Source organism: Palaemon carinicauda, chromosome 27 (genome assembly GCF_036898095.1).
Source record: "Palaemon carinicauda isolate YSFRI2023 chromosome 27, ASM3689809v2, whole genome shotgun sequence".
In the NCBI taxonomy this organism is placed as follows: Eukaryota; Metazoa; Arthropoda; class Malacostraca; order Decapoda; family Palaemonidae; genus Palaemon; species Palaemon carinicauda.
The window spans coordinates 64,234,961-64,243,432 of NC_090751.1; positions in this window are offsets into that span (position 1 = coordinate 64,234,961).

The window sequence follows — 8,472 nt, forward strand, 5'->3', positions numbered from 1 at the left end:
AATAAAAAATGTGCCGCTAAAAATTAACAAAAATGCCCAGTAGCCTACACTGATTGAATGAAATATAATATCAGAAGTAAGCAAAGAGCTTAATAAATTAATAATCGATTACAGATCACAAGAAATTACCGGAATTCAATTTAATTGAGTTTCATAATAGCAGCAGGCAGTAGCTAAATACTTGAAATCTGAGAAAGTTTTTGCCCAATGTTTCTAACATATTAATCTTCATATGTTTAATCATAATTTAATACAATATCATAATGGTGACATGTAAACAGTCATTATTATTAAAAAAAAATACAATAACAGAAAAACGAAGTCTGATATAATTGTATGAATATCATAAACTTTTCAAAATTAACCAGTGCGTGAAACTAAATATTTTAGTTTATCAAGCAAATGAAATCCATATATCTTCATAATAATCAAATCCTCTAAACCCTATTCCTGCCCTATCCAATTAACATGGACATTTGAGGTAAACGAAATTCGAAATGAAGTATGAAATATATCATAAAAAATTTACTTGAAAGTATTCTATAGAGCCAAAGTTAATGTAGATACGATATATCTCCCCCTGACATCATGAGAGAGAGAGAGAGAGAGAGAGAGAGAGAGAGAGAGAGAGAGAGAGAGAGAGAGAGAGAGAGACAGAGACAGAGAATCCATATTACATAGGGAAACGATATTGGAATACCGTTTAAAGGTAGAATTTTCTTTAATCAAAATTAAGTGGAACATGAAATATTGAAAAGCCTATTCTCATACATATAACTGTTTACAAATCTTACAAAGATACGCTAATGAATGCAGAAATATTTGGGCCTATATCATTAACTAAAAACAATATAAACTCTTCACGTACACAAAGTTTTAAACTAGTTTTTTTTTATGTATAATAAAAAATATATTGAATTGAGATAAAAAAAACTGCCGTTATCAATATCTTTAATATAGAGAAAACCCCGTATATTATGATAGAGGCAAAATAACTACATTTTAATTCACAATTATTCTATAATCCCTTCATGACAATGAAGTTATATAATTCACTTACCTTTAATTTCATGATTGTTAATCAAATAACACTGAATTCACTTTCTTTGCCACCGTCGCTACATTTGGTAAAATATGAGTAATTTCATCATTCTCTGGTCATTAGGGAAATTATTATTATTAATGCAAAAACCTAAATTACATATAAGCTTTATACTTTATATCATAATTAAGTAGCAAGAAAATTGGCAACCTGCAATTGAAGTTATTCAGGTTGTATTACACACAACATGTGTGTATATATATATATATATATATATATATATATATATATATATATATATATATATATATATATATATATATATATATATATATATATATACACACACGCATACACACATACATATATATATACTTATATAAATATAAATATAAATAAAAATGAAATAAAATATATATATATATATATATAATATATATATATATATATATATATATATATATATATATATATATATATATATATATATATATATATATATATACAGTATACATACAACCAGATGAACACCCATTCACACTTTGACGGCTCGGTTGTAGATGTAAACCCCTGATCAGTTTAAACTTCTTTAATATTCGCTTCTCACACCTCTACAGTGGGCTCGTCAGAATAGCGTCGAACCGATAAACACATTCATCCTTATCATGCACCCACTCTTTTACTTTTTCATATATATATATATATATATATATATATATATATATATATATATATATATATATATATATATATATATATATCTATCTATATGTATATATGTATATAGATATATATATATATATATATATATATATATATATATATATATATATATATATATATATATATATATATATATATATATTACCTTGGTCGAAGATTTCCTTACCAATCTCCTTACAACGTGTTTCATTCAGGGCCAATATATTCAAACTATATATATATATATATATATATATATATATATATATATATATATATATATATATATATATATATATATATATATATATATGTATGTACACACACACACACACACACACACACATATATATATATATATATATATATATATATATATATATATATATATATATATATATATATAAGAATTCCTTACAAATCCCCTTTCAACGTGTTTCACTCAAGGCCAAGATATTCAAACTATATTTCATAAACTCTCCACTTGCTATAACTTACCACTCTGATTCAAGGTTCTAACAATTCAATTGCCAGTTTCGCATTCTTCTTTACTATTTACTAACCGGGAGATTACTAGCACCCCGATACGCTTTGGACTAAGGGAATAAATATATATATATATATATATATATATATATATATATATATATATATATATATATATATATATATATATATATATATGTGTGTGTGTGTGTGTGTGTGTGTGTGTACACACATATATATATACACATACATAATGCCGACGGACATAATGCCGACGGACATAATGTCGACGGACATAATGTCGATGGACAAAATGTCGACGGACTAAATGTAGACATTTGTTAGAGTAGGACAAAATGTCGGTGGACATAATGCCAACGAGCATTATAATAATAATGATAATAATAATAAACATTATGATACTACTACTACTACTACTACTACTACTACTACTACTACTACTACTAATAATAATAATAATAATAACATTTTTTTACGATAACGAATGCGTTCAAACCATTCTATCTTGGTAGTTATCACATTAGATAACTCTTTTGTTGTTTCCATATTTGCCAAAACTCAGTTGTTGTTTACTTATTTTTCCAACACCGGTAATTGTCTCGTTTCGCCAGTGTTACAGAAGATATTCCCTCAAATATAATTCACAACGCTACAGCAAACATATCACTAGATGTGTGTGGGGCTTTGCCAAAGAAGGAGTCAATTGCGCGCACAATTAGGCGACAACGCAGTATAAATGAACATGAAGATTTGACGATAACTACAAGAGGAGAAGCTTTTTTGTTACACGATAAATGTTGCAGATGACTTGCCACGCACGAATAATGCACTTGAAGGGTGGCATAATGCTTTTAACAGAAGAATGGTGATTAAGCATGCATCTGTAGAAAAATTGGTTAACAAACTGAAAAAAGAACAAGCAAATACAGAAATGTTGTTAGCGCAACTAACCAATGGGAGAGGGATTGGAAAGCAGAGCATAAAATATGTTAGAATCAACGAAAAATTGAAGAACCTGGTCACAAACTTTCATCCCGATCATAGGAAACAATTTTTAAGAGCAGTTGCAAATAATTTGTAACACTTTTTAGAATTATGTTGTTATTGAAAGATAAATTTTGTGTTCAATATATGTTGTACCACTTTTTAGAATTAAATTTTTTTGCTCATTATTTTCTTTTGTATCACCCTTTTATTGAATAAATTGTTTTACATAAATTTGTAGTTGTACAATTGAACCATGTTATGAATCATTATTATAATAAATAATACATAATGAATAAAAAATAAAATAAAAGAATAAAAAAATAAAAAAATAAAAATATAAGAAAATAAAAGAATAGAAAAAATAAGAAAAAAATAAAAAAAATAAAAACATAAAAAAAGATAATGATAATGATAAAGGGAATTTTACATAGTAAAGCTATGCTAATTAAGATTAGATCCAACGACTGTTCGATATCTGTTGGTAAAGTGGTGCATTTCCAGTCGAAGGAATATATAAATAAATTCATTTCATAAACAACAAGAAACATAATCTTTATGGGTGAACAAACAAAATTAAGAATAATGTATATGAATTATCAGGAAATAATAAATAAATGAAGATGTAGTATATATATAACTAAATGAAATAAGTCGTCGACATTTTGTCCTACTCTAACAAATGTCTACATTTTGTCCGTCGACAGTTTGTCCATCGACATTATGTCCGTCGACATTATGTACGTCGACATTATGTCCGTCGGCATTTTGTCTGCACACCATTTATATATATATATATATATATATATATATATATATATATATATATATATATATATATATATATATATATATATATATATATATATATATATATATACTGTATAGAGGTATGTGCGTGTGTGTGTGTGTGTAGTGAGTGTGTGCGTGTATGTGTGTGTATTGGGTGACTATCTTCCCCAGAGTTATCTCTACATTAAATCGTCGGTTGCCTGTGGGCTCTCCAGTGCCTTCTAGCAAAGGCATCCTCGCCAAGCAAAACTCTTCCCTCCATATCCTTATCTCGCCATCAAATTATCTACCTCCCTCTCGATCTTCTCTCCCTGGAAAGTTCCTCTTATGCCCTTCTCGCTCCCTCCCCACTGCCCTTCTACAACATTTTCCCCACACCATCTCCGTCGTGACACTCTTATCACCACTCTAATCTTTACTATGACTGAAATTCTTCTTATTTTATCACATTCCAATCTCTTAGGCAGTGATATTCCTATAATCCACTTCAGCATTCTCATCTCTGTTCTCTCAAGCTTTGATTCTTCTTTTCATCTTAAGAGCCCACATGCTGGATTCATAAATTAACATTGGTCTTATCACTGAGGTAGATACTTACTTTAAACCTAATTGACATTTTCTTGTCACATACAACTCCTACTACCTCTCTCCACTTCCCCAAGGCAGCTTTTATCCTACGTTTAACTTCAACCTCACCACTTAACCCCAGCCTTATGGTAGATCCCAAGTAAATCTAAAGATTCCTTGTGTGTGTGTGTGTATACTGTATACCAAAGGCCATTTGTTAGTTACTATCCATTCACAAAAACTTCTGTCTAATAGTCCATTTACATCTTGAAATAAAGTTTACCGAATGAGAAATAACTATATAATCAGAATATCTATAGTATGAGTGGGAACTTAAATAAATAAATAAATAAATAAATAAATAAATATATATATATATATATATATATATATATATATATATATATATATATATATATATATAGACATCTATACATATATACATGTATATATATATATATATATATATATATATATTTATATATATATATATATATATATATATATATATATATATATATATATATATATATATATATGCGTGTGTGTGTCAGCAAAGAAAAGAATGTGTACACTATATTCAAATATTCCATATACCGTGTTGTAACAACGTTATGACAATATTTGAGACATTATGAGATATCTACCTCGTTCATATTATCATTTAGATATTTTAGCTAAGAACAAATGACTAATACCGATACGGATATTGTACAGCGGAATGCAATAAGTTCATGAAAACGTTTATCACTCAACAATCAATTAATACGAGAGAATAAATAATTCTAGGTTAATCCAATAATTCATAGTCAATTAAAGTTGAAAATGTGAATACACGAGTTAATCGTTATCACCACAGTGAATGGAAAAATAAATTTTAATGGCAAAATTACTGGCGTCCGTGTTTATAATTTCCACTCAGATTGACTGTGATTTGAGGAATTAACGTTGATTTATTTTTCCTTGTGTTGTTAATGGTCGTTCAGTGAAAATTTCAATGGACTAGTTGGACACAGACATGTCTTTCATACTATTCACGTGGAAGTCTGTCTGTATATTTGCTTTTCACATACATTCATATGTCTGGATTTGGGAATAGGTTTTTTCTTCTCAAAGGGAGAGAAGTCCATTACAGTTTTAATGTCAGATTCCTCTTCTCTTTTCATTTAACAGATAATAAGCAGTTTTAAGCCATAAGATATGAAAGGGAACTAGAACTAAAATATTCGGCTATATTTGGTATAAGAGGATGCAAATATAACTTGAATCATTCTAGAATTGATCATAAATTACTGGATAAGTATCAAGCCCCAACCTATACAGGCAACGCGGCAAACCTTCAAATGAATTATGGATAGCTTGCAGGGATTATGTTTCATTTATACATTAGATTCCAACTGATCTTAAAGGCAAATACTAGTTTGTATGTAGTACATTGCGCGATGCTAGGAACGATTTATGGCATCCATTTGCTGAAATAAATTCATTGTCACTAAAACAAGAGAAAATTAAATACCAAATTTGCAAATTAAGATATTGAAAGAACATTAAACAAATGAAACACAATACAAAGACTTTCTTTAAATCAATCTGCAACAACATTTTAAAGCTACAAAAATATATGCATAACAAATAAAATACAAATGGCTCATGAACCATTACTCAGTGTCCAGGAACGGCTAAAATTCGTAAACATTGACCCCTTTTAACTTAATTCAATTCCTCCCCTTGGGAAGAACCTTACAGCTGAAAACAAACATTCCTTGATACATTTCCGTATGTTTAATCAGTGAATCATTTTCATAAATATTTACCAACATACTATAAATAAAATTTTATTTCTGCACTGAAGTGTTTATATTTTTCTTAACCTGGGTAGTTTCACAGTAAATTATACATTGACGAGAGTTACATTCCATCTTAAGTTGATTCACACATACACACAGATTACACACACAAACATATATATACATATATACATATATATATATATATATATATATATATATATATATATATATATATATATATATATATATATATATATATATATATACATCATCATCATCATCATCATTACCATCTCCTCCTACGCCTATTGACGCAAAGGACTTCAGTTAGATTTCGCAAGTTGCCTTTATCTTAAGCTTTTAATTCAATACTTCTCCATTCATCATCATTCTCCTCACGTTTCCAAGTCCCTTTCCATGTAGGCATGGGTCTTCCAAATCTTCTAGTGCCTTGTAGAGCCTAGATAAAGGTTTGTTGAGCTAATATTTCTTGGGGAGTGCGAAGGGCATGCCCAAATAAACTCCATCGATTCCTCACCATGAGTAATCTCTAATAGTTTCTTTTCTAATCATGTCCTGCCATTTACCCCCAAAATTCTTCTGAAGGGCTTTGTTCTCCAGTTTACAAAATCTGTTGATTGTTTCATTGTCATACCATGACTCATGTCTATACAGTAACACAGATCTTGCTAAACTGATATACAGCATGATTTTATATGGTATTTCAGGTGATCTGGTTTCCAAATTTTACTTAACCTACCCCTTTTCTTATTTCTTTTTTTCAGTCTTTTAATAAACTCTAATTCTAAAGACCCTGTATTGGATATCATAGCTCCTAAATACCTAGATAATTCTACCTCCTTAATCCTTTCTCCTTTGTATGATATTTCATCTTCCATTGCATATCCCGTTCCCATCATCTCTGTCTTTCTTCTATTTATCTGGAGCCCAACCTCTGGTGATAGTTCATGCATTGCGATGCTCATATGAACAGACAATCAAATTTACATATTTAAGAGGAATTCCATAAGAACACCGGACTTTCCACAAAATTACCTGGTGCACAATATCAAAAGCTTTTCATAATTCACAAATGCCATCAAAGGGGGATTTCTATATTCTACGCTTTGCTGTAAAACATGTCTCAAAATGAAAATTTGGTCAGTAAAGCTTTTACCTTTTTTAATTCTTACTTGATCATCTCTCAGCTTTTTATAAATCTTTCTCTCTTGGTCTCTTTAAAATAAGCATACTATAAAGTTTCAAGAAAACTGATGTGCATTACCTCTGTAATTATTGCAATCAATCAAATCTGCTTTTTTAACATTTTCACCAACACTCCTAACTCCCATTCATCAGCTTTAGCCTCTTCATGCCACATTCTAAAAAATAATCTTCTAAATTTTCTGGGGGTCACTTAATTTTCGGCCAATATCATCTCAGCAGATATTCCATAGTAACCTGGAGCTTTCCAGCTGAATTTCTAAATGATAGCTTCGAGTTAAAACACAATCCATTCATGAGCACACCAAGGTCTCCATGAGCTTCGGGTAAATCAATCAAATTATTCCATTCGTATATCTTCCAGACCTCACTGAAGTGTTCCATCTAACGTTATTTTTTTTCATATTCTGTTGCTATAACAGATCCATCTATCCTTTTGATGGTTATAAGTTTTTTCTTCTTTGCCCCCGTAGAAATTTCGATGATAATTCTATGAGCAATTCTTACACCATAGGCACTCCCTGGATCCATAGCTTTATCAGGCTCGTCTGCTTCCCTGTCTAAATATTCTCTCCAATCATTCCTGGCCTTTCTTTTGACTTTACTATCAATACTGGAATACTTAGCATGCTCTGCCTTGTAATTTCCATCATTTCCTCGAAAACCTCTAACATCAATTTCTGTCTTTGTCTCCTCTAGTATCCCAGGTATCATTTGATATCTATGGCTTTCTCGTTAAAACTGCACTTCCCAAATCTTCACTACCGACTGACTGATATATGGTAATATCACACCATTCTTCATTAATTTTTTATTCTTTTTCTCTTAAAGTCTATAAGATTGCAAATCGATTTCTACCTTTAT